The sequence below is a fragment of the Canis lupus genome, chromosome 13 (genome assembly GCF_011100685.1).
Source record: "Canis lupus familiaris isolate Mischka breed German Shepherd chromosome 13, alternate assembly UU_Cfam_GSD_1.0, whole genome shotgun sequence".
Lineage (NCBI taxonomy): Eukaryota > Metazoa > Chordata > Mammalia > Carnivora > Canidae > Canis > Canis lupus.
The window spans coordinates 48,409,751-48,421,311 of record NC_049234.1 but is presented as its reverse complement, the minus strand read 5'-3'; the positions used below and the strand labels follow the sequence as shown (position 1 = coordinate 48,421,311).

General features: G+C 42.5%; 1 long non-coding RNA gene across 2 annotated transcripts; it reads left to right on the top strand.

Moving 5' to 3' along the window:
- The first annotated feature begins 240 nt into the window (after nt 1-240).
- LOC111098620 lies at nt 241-6,291 on the top strand. 2 transcript variants are annotated; one of them, XR_005369028.1, is made up of 4 exons: nt 241-1,063; nt 2,515-2,645; nt 3,176-3,401; nt 6,127-6,291. It is a non-coding gene; the product is annotated as an uncharacterized LOC111098620 (long non-coding RNA). The 2 variants fall into 2 exon arrangements; XR_005369029.1 differs by having other exon boundaries at nt 249-1,063; nt 2,515-2,570.
- Nucleotides 6,292-11,561: the final 5,270 nt, after the last annotated feature.

Genomic DNA, 11,561 nt, shown 5'->3' with positions numbered 1-11,561 from the left:
TGCAGCGGGCGGGAGAGCGCGGCCGGACCCCGCACGGCTGGCCTCGCGCGCCGTCGGTCTGCCCGCGAGGTATCCCCGGGCCGGACACCCTCGGCAGCCTTTCCCTCTGGGAGGCCTGGGACAGCGCCCGTCCTCGGCGGCTCCCGGGGCGTGTCTGGCCCTTGCAGCCGGCTGCCCAGGGCGCCCGCGGCGCAGGATAAGCCTCCAGCGTGGCTTACGCTCGGGTCCTGACCCCCGGGCCCTGAGATCCAGCCTCGCGTGACGCTCCACGCTGCGTGGGGGCCTCTCTCTGCGTCTCCCTTCGCCCCCGCCCGCCCTGCCCCCTCCCCAGCTCGCTCGCTCCCTCCCTCCCCCTCCCTTCCTCTCTCTCTCTCTCTCTCTCTCTAAAAATAATTTTAAAAACAAAAGAAAGGAAATTGAGTGTTCAGGACTTTTGAAAGATGGGCATTGTGGCGGGCAAGAGTAGAAAACAGGAAAGGATGATCATTGGGCTTGAAAGGAGTTGTACATCTTCTGTTAAAAAAAAAAAGTTGAGCTATTGAGTTATCAGAACTTTAAGAAATGCTACTCTTCTATAAAAAAACAGTTGAGCTATTGAGTTATCATAACTTCCACTAAGAGAAATGCTAATCTATTAAAAACAGTTGAGCTATTGAGTTACCAGAACTTCGACTAAGAGAAATGCTAATCTATAAAAAAAAAAAAAAGTTGAGCTATTGAGTTATCAGAACTTTAAGAAATGCTACTCTTCTATAAAAAAACAGTTGAGCTATTGAGTTATCAGAACTTCCACTAAGAGAAATGCTAACCTATTAAAAACAGTTGAGCTATTGAGTTATCAGAACTTCGACTAAGAGAAGTGCTAATCGCATGCCAAGCAATATCTATTTAACATATATGCACGTACAGTGATTCAAGCTGTACTTTGTGAAGAGCGATGGAAGTTATCTCTTGAATAGTGGGACAAGAAATGAATCCACCAAAACAATCTGTGGCAAAATGAGCAAACCGACTTTGAGTTCCCTGAAGATACTACTTTGCGTCGTCAGGTGGTAAAGCTGCGGTGGGTGCTGCTCCTCCCGTCTGTAATTACCTTCCTCCGTTCCACTACTGTAAACTCCTACTCCTATTTCTAAAACCTGCTCAGGCCTGACCTCTCAGAAGTCTCCCTCCAACAGCCGTCTTACAGAATCCGTTCCCCCTGGCTTCCCGCTACTACATAGCTCATGTATGCCTCTCTTGTATAAGCAGCCAGGATGCCTCCTACACAGTTTGGGGTACAAATGTTGTGCCTCCCACTTCATCCCTAGAGTGCAGATGTCTGAGCCCTGATAAACCAGTCATAGGTAGCCCAGAAGTCCAAACTATCCGGCCTCTAACATCCTCTCCTTTTCTGTGCTTGAGAGGTACCCCAAAGGGAGTCTAGTGACTCAGCCTGATGGCTGAAGTGGAAGGGTAAATAAAGGTGGCAAAATTAGCCATGTGTCCCTGATCCCTGGAAAGTGCTGGGCTTATTTTCTGGGGTGGGCCACCCACCCTCTAGAACTCTTAACAGGAAGTGCTCCTGGCCAAATTCCCAGTGAGCCAAGGCAATGACGTTAATGGATTACAGCTACAAGATGCCAAGGCACTGGCTGTTGCATGTGAGGTGGCTCAGCGCTAAGGCAGCAAAGCTGTTTAGCAGAAGTAAAGTAAAGCAAACAGACAAAGCCTTGTCCCGACAGTAGTGTCAGTGCCGTGTCTGAACTGGGCCTGAGTAGGGGCCCCTGCAGCCTGTCCCAGTGTCGCCTTGATCCCATAGGACCTAAGGCTCTACAGTTAGGCCCCAGGTGTCAGATTCCAAAGTAATGACTTCTTTGCCCCATCAGGAGGGCTAATCAGAGCCCTGGCTTCACCGCTCTGAGAATTTAAAGCCATCGTTATTCTAACCTCACTGATGACAATCTCCCTTTAAAAAAAAAAAAAAAAAAAAAAAAAGTCTAAAAAGTAGATTTCCTGGTACATTTCTTTTTTTTTTTTTTTAATTTTTATTTATTTATGATAGTCACATAGAGAGAGAGAGAGAGGCAGAGACACAGGCAGAGGGAGAAGCAGGCTCCATGCACCAGGAGCCTGACGTGGGATTCGATCCCGGGTCTCCAGGATCGCGCCCTGGGCCAAAGGCAGGCGCCAAACCGCTGCGCCACCCAGGGATCCCCCTGGTACATTTCTTGGCAAACAACTGGAGCTACTTACTTGACCCCTATCCAGTAAGGATGTGAGAGGATAACAATTCCAAGATGCGTTTTGTATTTTGGGTTTTTTTGTTTTTTGTTTTTTGGGTTTTTTTTTTTTGTCTCAGCCTATATATATAGACAGTCTCACTACAGTGAATCACTGACAGGCGCCCTTCTGCTTAAGAAACCCTACCACATATGTGTCACACTGTCTTTTAATGCTTTTTGATTCCTACCTCCTTACTGAGTCTTGAGGTTCTAGATGGTAAGATTATGTCTTTTCTCTCTTTATGCCTAGAACCCAGCAGACTTCCCAACATGGTAATTGTGGCCATCATTACAGCACTACTAGTAGTAAGTCACTATCGAGTGCTTATTCTGATCCAGGCAGTGAACGGAACATGTTAAGTGAATGATCTTCCAAGGGAGGTACCAGCATCATTTTTACAAATGAGAAATCTGAGACTTAGGTCACAAGGCTTTCACAAAATTACGCAGCTATTGAGGGACAGAATTGGGCTTGATCCCTGCTGGTTGAATTTAACTGTGCCCTACTTACTGAAAATTGAAATAGATAAAACCAGCCAATTAATGGTGAACATTTCCATTATTTATTAGAGGAAAATGCTCTTTCTCCACTCCAAGTTCCCAGGGGGAGGACTGTTTCCTGGCTCTCTCAGAGATGTAACCATTTTACCACTGATGTTATAAGGCCTACTTGACTAGAGTAACCTAGCATACTGGGCGGAACTCTGCCACTTTACTCCTCTCCGGAGATGCAGCCCACAGGGTGAATTAATCCCTGCTGCTCTGAGCCCAGTGCTGCTTGTGAGAGGCTAGAGACAGCTCTTGATTCTGGAATTCGATATTAGCCCTGCACCCCTGGCTACCAGACCTATAGTCCTTTCCTCCAACCCTACCACCTGTCTCACTCTTTGTTTTCCTCCTCAACTTTTCAGAAGGAGTGAAGAAGGCGAGCTATTTCCTGAGCTCCCTAGAGAGCTCTCCTGCACCCCCAAATCATCAAGGAGTGGATTACTTTACTTTGAACAGTCCACAGAGGAAGGGCTGGTTAGAGAAGCCAGAACAGGGAATGATGAGAAACAGAAACCAGAAAACTCATGCCAAGAGTCAGCTGAAGATCATTCAAAATTAAAAAGAAGGCGCTGGCAAATTGATGTGTAGGTAAATGACAAATAGTAATTTACAACTTGCTTGACCTTCTCGACTCTTGAAGAACTTCCGCTATGTGAAATGAAGCGCACTGCTACCCACAGGCTCGCCAACAACCCCTTCAGATAATGGGGATCCGGGCCTTGTAGGGGACCTCTGCTGATCCAGAGGAAAGGGGGCTGCCCTTCTAGGCCCACTCTTAGACTTCCCTGGATTTCCACAAACAGGCTGACAATTCAGGAAGACTGTTACCGACCCGCTTCATTCCCACTTCTCAAGCTAGCTGCTTGCTGTCTCCATCTGAGGATTTCACAGGCATTTCAAAGCTGAAGCAAAACGGGTCTCTTGGTTTCCCTCCAAAAACCTGTTCCTTTCCCAGTCCTCCTATCTCAGTAAATGGAACCAGCACCTCCCTGTTAGACTCCACTAATTTCTTCCTACCCACATCCAATCTACCAGCAAGTTCTGTTGTCTCTGCCTCTAAAATAGAGTCTGAATCTCTTCACTTCCTTCCATCTCCTTGTCCACAGTAACTACCTTGTCCAAGGTAGGTGTTATTTCTCACCTAGACTCTTTAAAGAGACTTCTAATGTCATAGTCTTCCTGCTTCCACTCTTGCCCATCTGTAATCTAACCAGCAGTCAGGTGAACTTGCAAAATGAAAATAAATCATTTCATTCCCCTGCTTAACATTATCTAATGGCTCTCAATGCCCTTAGAATAAAGTCCAAAGTCCCTATCTCTGAATTAAAGTTCTGTGTCATCTAACCCCTGCCTTCTGGGTGACTTCATCCCTTGGCTTTTCTCTACCTCATGTGCCATGCCCAACCAAGCTTGTTTCTGCCCTCAAGACCTTTGTACAGTGCTTGTTGTTACTCTTCTTGGCTCACTCTTTCTTCAGATCTTCTGGTCCCATAGTGTAAATAACACCTCCTTGAGGGAGACCTTCCTCCACATCCATCTAAAGTAGGTAGACCTTCCCTCCCCTCACCCTGGTCACTCTATCTCACCTTTATTTATTTATTTATTTTTTTAGCTTTTTCATTTTTTCATAGTACTTATCACTATCTGAACTTATCTTGATTTTCTTTTTTTTTTTTTTTTATCTTGATTTTCTAATTGTTTACTCATTATATTTATTATCTGTATTCTTCAACTGAAATGTAAGCTTGGTCAGGGCAGGAATCCTACCTGTTTTGCTCACAGTATCCCCAAGGTCTAAAATAGTGCCTGGCCATAGAACACAGTCAGATATGAATGAAGCATTAGTTTAATGAAATTATGAGGATGAAAAGACAAAGACAAATCTAGATATAGACATAGACATAGTCTGGCTCAAAACCACAGATTTCTGATCTTGTCATAGCTTCATCTTTGAAGATCAGCCTCATTTCACACTTGTACATTCCTCCCACCTGGCCTGAGTGGCTCTGAAGAGTCTTCTATGCCGTCTTTGTCTTTGGCTCAATTCTGAGAGACAGAGTTCATCCTACTTTCTGATCACATCCTAGTGGCCTTGAGTTCATTCACAGCCAAAGACAAGAATCAGTCTTTAACTCACCAAGAACTCTTCAACCCAGAATACCTCTCCTCTCTGCAAGTGATTGCCTGGTCCATTGAAGCCTGACAGCGACTGAGACTCCACATCCTTCATCCCCTCAACCCTTCCCCCAGATTAGGGGACATCCTCTCAGGCCCAGCTCCCTCCATTGTCAAGTTAATGCAAGAAGTTTGGTGATCCTATCCAGGATGGAGAGCTGGTTGGAAATTGGGTGGGGGCAATGCTGTTTCACTAAAATAAGATTTGAGTATTAGTAAGATGTTAGGTCAAAATCCTGTGGATAGAGAAATACAAATTTATTTGACTAGATGAAGGGCTTTAAAATGAGAAGTCATAGCCATGGAATGGAAGACCCTCTATTTCCCTCCTGCCATGCCTTGACAGCAGAGCTCAAAAGCTATGCCATGAAAAGTACATGAAATACGAACATTTCTCCTTATGCAAAATTCTGCACTCCAGCTCATACTATGACATTGTTTTATTCTTAACATAGATTAAATGTCTACTAGCTGATTTTGTACAGAACACATTAAGAATATGCATTTTCTTGTATTTTGTGCTCTTTTCTACACTTCTTAAGTATTCATAGCCACAAACTGCCTTCAATAATGGCTGATGACAAAAAGCAGTCATGCTCTTACCTGTGGTCAGGGCTGGCTACAAAACATGCTGGGCCCAGGGCAAAATGAATATGTGGGACCTCTGTTCAAAAAATAGGGAAAGAGGGGCCTGGGTGGCTCAGTTGGTTAGGTGGCCGACTCTTGATTTCGGTTCATGTCATGATCACAGGGTTGTGAGTTGGAGCCCGGCATCAGGCTCCGTGCTGGGCATGGAGCCTACCTAAGGTTCTTTCTCTCCCTCTCCCTCTGCCCCTCCCCTCCCCCTCCTCAAATTAAAAAAAAAAAAAAGGCAGAGAAAAGAGTGCAGTTAATTAAAGATACTAATGCAATAGGGGTAATAGTGATACATGAGTAACTATATGAACTTAATTGCAAAATAATAGTTTCAGTGTCATAATTTTATGTAACACAGTAAATAATAATAGTTCATTAATGTGATATCTTGATTGATTGTGAAATTTTTCTGGCTTGCCTGCAAGTTCCCCACAATTTATCCTGTCATTTTATTTTCATTTTCAATAGATAAGAAATTCATTTCATGCAGTTTCTTTTTCAGCCGATATAAATGAAAGCAAGATCGTTCACTCTTGGCAAATGCAAGATCTCAAACAGATCATTTTCATTCTGGAAAAGACCTTTTTTGTTGATGCAACCATTAAGAATGGTTTATAGGCTGTGACAACATTAAGATAACTTTCTAATAAATTATTTCGAAATTAAATTTTAGTATTTCTAGAGTGTTGATTCTTGTGGAACAGTTTATCTCTAAGCAGATTTAATTCCTCATACAAATTAGTTTTATGTAAATCTGAATTTAACTGGAAGTATACATTTATATAATGGCATTTTAATATTTCCTCACACATGAGGCAAAACATTTCCTGAAACCTTGTGGAAGTTGTACTAGCAGCTAAGGTGGCTTCATGATTTGACTATAATTCAAAGGACCTGTTTATGCAAGTGGGACGTGAAGGAAGGAGCGACGTTTCTAACTACACCCAGAACTTTTAATTGAATACTGTCTCCTTTAATAGGCAAATCAGGGTGCTATTGGTCCATGAGGTAGTAGAAGGATTTGCCTTGAGGTCTTTCTTGTTTCACTTACTATAAAAGAGTTTGAATTTTATGGTAATGAAGACATACCTTGTCAGGCCATGAAAATGAAAGGTAGGCCTGGATATTGTAGGGCAAGTTACAAGGAGTGCTCCACCTGTAGGTAACCATTCCCTTGTGAACCTCTTCTAACAGTTTTAAGGTCCATCCATATACCCAAATGCCTTTTCATTCCTAATAGGACTTCTCATCCTAATACACCCTTTGAATGAGTAAAATTTATTAGCACGCATGCCCAAAATGACATACTCAGTTGCTTATTCACTTCTGACATATCCTCAGGCTATCAGGCGCTTCTGCATCTGAATTACCACACCCCAATAAAGATGCAATCCAGTGAATGCAAATAAAATTCATCTGAGTTAAAAGCCCATGACCCTCTGATCTAAAACAACACTAAGGGGGCACCTGGGTGGCTCAGCAGTTGAGCATCTGCCTTGGGCTCAGGGTGTGATCCTGGTCCCAGGATCGGGCTCCCTGTGAAGAGCCTGCTTCTCCCTCTGCCTGTGTCCTCTGCCTCTCTCTTTCTGTGTCTCTCATGAATAAATAAATAAAATCTTTGAACAAACAACAGTAAGAACAACCACAAAATTTAACAACTTGACAATCTGGAAAGTTGTTCTGAGAAGAGAAGAATATTAAAGTATATAATATCATTGTGGATAGGGTAAACTGATTTGTTTTACACATTTTGGAATTCTGGAATGGAAAAATAAAACTTTTGAAGAATGAAAGAGTTTTTTAAAAGACAGAAGTTGTATAAGAAACTTTGAAGATACAAGATCACCAAAGATATTACTGAGAATATGAAAAAGGGGCCCAAAATGGACTCAGGTAAATTTATAATAGATTAATACATTATTTAGAAAAATCAAGAATTTTGATGTCTCTTCCATCTCCAAGTTTATGAGCTTGATTTCATGGAAGGCACTCATCCATTAATAAATTCTACTTTCAGAACTGTAGTCTCCAAGGTATGGAAGAGAAGAAAAGGAATCCATTTCTATTTCACTGTCCCTCACCAATTGAGGTAGTCCTGAATTGCATGATTACTCTGAAATCTAAAGTTTTCTTCCATGTCTTAAAAGCAAAATCATGGAAGGAGACTCTAGTAGACAATTTTAGATGGGAAGGGAGAAAGATGATTGGAAATGCAACTTGGCCACAACGATTAGGTGGGAATGAGAAGTGGAATATTGAACTAACACCTACCCTTTTCAATCATTAACATGGGCATATTTTGCACTAAAAATAACTTATTCTCACCATTTCATAAGCATAGAATTGGAGGCACCCAGCTGGATCAGTCTGTGGAGCATGCAACTCTTGATCTCAGAGTTGTAAGTTTGAGCCCCACATTGGGTGTAGACATTACTCAAAAATAAAATCTTAGGGAAAAAAAAAAAAAAAACAAGCACAGAACTGAAGGAGTATTACAGAGAAACAGATTAAGTTCTTTCTAATTTATTGGATTATATACTTCCTCTGGCATGGGCTCTTGTTTTTTCTATAAACCTCAAAGATTTTATCTATAACACATGTCAAAAAATCGTGGTCATAGTTAGAGCAGGCCACAGAGTAATAGGTCTAGAAGTCAAGAAGTGAGAAATCTCAAAGTGCTGACTTTTTTTTAAGTGTAGGGGAGAAACCAGAGTTAGAGATACAGGCTTCAAGTTGAAGAGTAACCACTTTCCTCTTCACTAACGGGCTTTAATCTTAGTATTTTGAAGAATAAATGCATTTATTCCAATTTCCCATAAATGCTGCATTTCTCTTATAAAACCTGATAAAAATGTGTGTGTGGGATTGTTATAATTTATGGATACCTAAGCATTACTTTTGCTTGAACTTCATTTTATTTTCTCTTTACCATAATTGTTACTGATTTCTGGGTCGTATAATACACAATTGGATCATTGCTTTTCCCACGTGTGAATATAAACTGTGTTTGGTATTCATAAGGTAGATATTATTGCAATTCTGCAACAAAGTCACAGCAGGAAATTAGTGGTTATGCAGAAAACAGTGACAGTAGAAGCATTCTTTGGATGAATATTTATTGAGTGTCTATTATGTACCAGACCCTCTTCTGGTGCTGGGGATATATCTGCAAGCAAAACAAAACAAAACAAAACAAAACAAAACAGCCCAAAACAATATTTTACATTCTAACGAGGAGAGACAGACAATAAAATAATAAGCATAAATGAAAAAGCACATTGTAGAGTTTTTTTTTTCTTAGAAAAGAGTGCATCAGATGGCTACTGCTATAGAACCACTTCGAAATGAAGTGACTCAGCAATAAGTATTTGTTATTGCTTATAATAGCAAAGAGGGGGTGGAAATGAGAGAGGCTAGGTTGCAACTTTAAGCAAGGAGGTCACTTCATTGAGAAGGTGACTGTGGTAAACAGCTCCTTGGATGGCGCCCCTTTATCCACAACTCCCAATCATCCTGCCTTTGTACAATCCTCTTCCTTTGAATGTGGACTGGTCTGGTGACTGCCTTCCTACAAGCAGAATATGGCAAAGGCAATGGGATGTCACTTCCAAGATCAGGTTACAAAGGCATGGTGTTTCCTGTCTTGCATGCCCTTGCTTGCTTGCTTGCTTGCTCTGATGGGACCTGGGTACTGTGCCATGAGCCCTTAGTTCAATAGCTCACAAGGAACTGAATCCTGCTAACAACCAGGCGAGCAAGTTGGGATGTGGGTCCTGCCTTGGTGGAGCCTACAGAGGAGATCTCAGCCCTGGTGCCACCTTGACTGCAGTGAATCCTTGGGGTGAAGGCACTCGGCTCATTTGCACTTGAAATCCTGATGCACAGAAGCTTTTAGATGTTTGCTGTTTTCAGCTGCTAAAATTTGGAGTCCTTTGTTACACAGCAATAGATAACTAATACAGCAACTTGAAGGACATGAGGGAGTTAGCTGTACGGCAGCCATCTCGGGGACAAGCATTCTAGGCCGAGGGCTCAGCCAGTGCAAAGGCCTACCAGAGGGACAGGACTGATGTGTAAGAAATGGCAAGGAGGCCACTGGATGGGAAGTGGATGAGAGCAAAAATAGGAGATGAGGAAAGAAGTAACTGGGGGCCAGATCATGTTGGGGGGGGGTAGGAGGTTATTATAGGAACTTAGGCTTTTATCTGAGAGAAAGTGGGAGCTGTTGCAAAGAGTATGAGATGATACAAGTTTTTGGAAGATCTGGCAATAGGTTTTTGAAAGATCACTCTGGCTCGTGTGAAAAATCAGCCATAAGGGATAAGGGGAGAAAGCAGGGGAAAAGATTAGGAGTTTATTGCAGTAAATTAGGTAAGAAATGATGGGCAGCTTAGATCAAGATGGCAGTGAGTAGAGTTATTATAATAGGGATGATTCTGGAGGTATTCTGAAGGTAAAACCACAGACTGGCTAGTGGAGTGTGAAGGAAGGGGAAAAAGCAAGGAAGACGTTATCATTTTTGCTTCGAGAAAATAAGACTAAGATCTACCTAAGACTGTAGGTGGATCAGGTGCGGGAGATGGAAAGTCAGAACCTAACTTTAAATCATGTCAAAACTTGAGATATCTGTTATACATCAGATAGAGTTCTTAAGTAGACAACTGGGTATACGAGCCTGGAGCGCAGGAGTGATGTTTAGGACAGATATGTCAACACGGGAGTTGTCAGCACATAAACGGTACTTAAAAGTCCTGAGACTGGATGAGGTCACCAAGTACAGAGAGTGAGAGGAACCAGGAACTGTGGATTGCACACTCCAAGCATTCGGAAGTTAGGAAAGGGGGAAGGAGTCAGTAGAGGAATGTGGGCAGGAGCAGCCAGGGAGCTAGGGGGAAAACCTGGGGCGGGGGGGGGGGGGGTGTCTTGTAGACAAGTAGGGCAAGTGACCAGCTGCTGCTGCTGTGTTGGGATGGATACCTCGAACAGACCACTGGCTTTAGTAGGGTCATTGGAGATCTTTCCCGGAGCAGTTTCACTGGAGTCGTGAGGCCTACACAGTTACTCAAGTCAGTGGGAGAAGAACCAACACTAGTCCGAATATAATAAATCTTTCTAGTTTTGTTGCAAAAAAAAAAAAAAAACCACCACCACCACCAACAACAAAAAAACCCCCAAAAAAACCAAAAACAAAACCAAAGCTAATACACAAAACAAGCCCAGAAATAAGCTTGTTATCTGGTAAGGGGAATGAGATTAGGTTCTGCTTAAAGAAATGTTGAGGAAAGGGCAAAAATGTGATGATCTAGTGGAAGGAAGAATGGCTCAGGCATTCTTTTTTTTTTTTTAATTTTTATTTATTTATGATAGTTACAGAGAGAGAGAGGCAGAGACACAGGCAGAGGGAGAAGCAGGCTCCATGCACCTGGGAGCCCGATGTGGGACTCGATCCCGGGTCTCCAGGATCGCACCCTGGGCCAAAGGCAGGCGCCAAACCGCTGCGCCACCCAGGGATCCCTGGTCAGGCATTCTTACGTAGAATCTAGGGCTCAAGTAGGGGACCTGGCTTTGGGAGGAAATCCAGAGATATGGTTTATAGTTTCAGGAAAAAATTGTCACGACTTTCAAGTGAACAAAAAATATTACTGGTGTCCTTTCTAGCACACTCTGGGTTCTCTACCCCGAGTCTTTGAGCTATTTTACAACTCATAGACCACTGATAGGAATGCAAATACTTCTTTTCATTTGGCATATAAATGAATTTTGTCTGATGGAGGTTCAATTGCATTCCCTCCCCTACTGTGTAGATGCTAGTTTTGCAACTAATAAGCAATTAATTTGCATCTATTACATTCATTTTGGCATGCCTCGTTATCCATTTATTTGTTAGGAATTCTTTCAACTGGTTCTAATATTTACCGGTTCCTTCATCCCTTAATG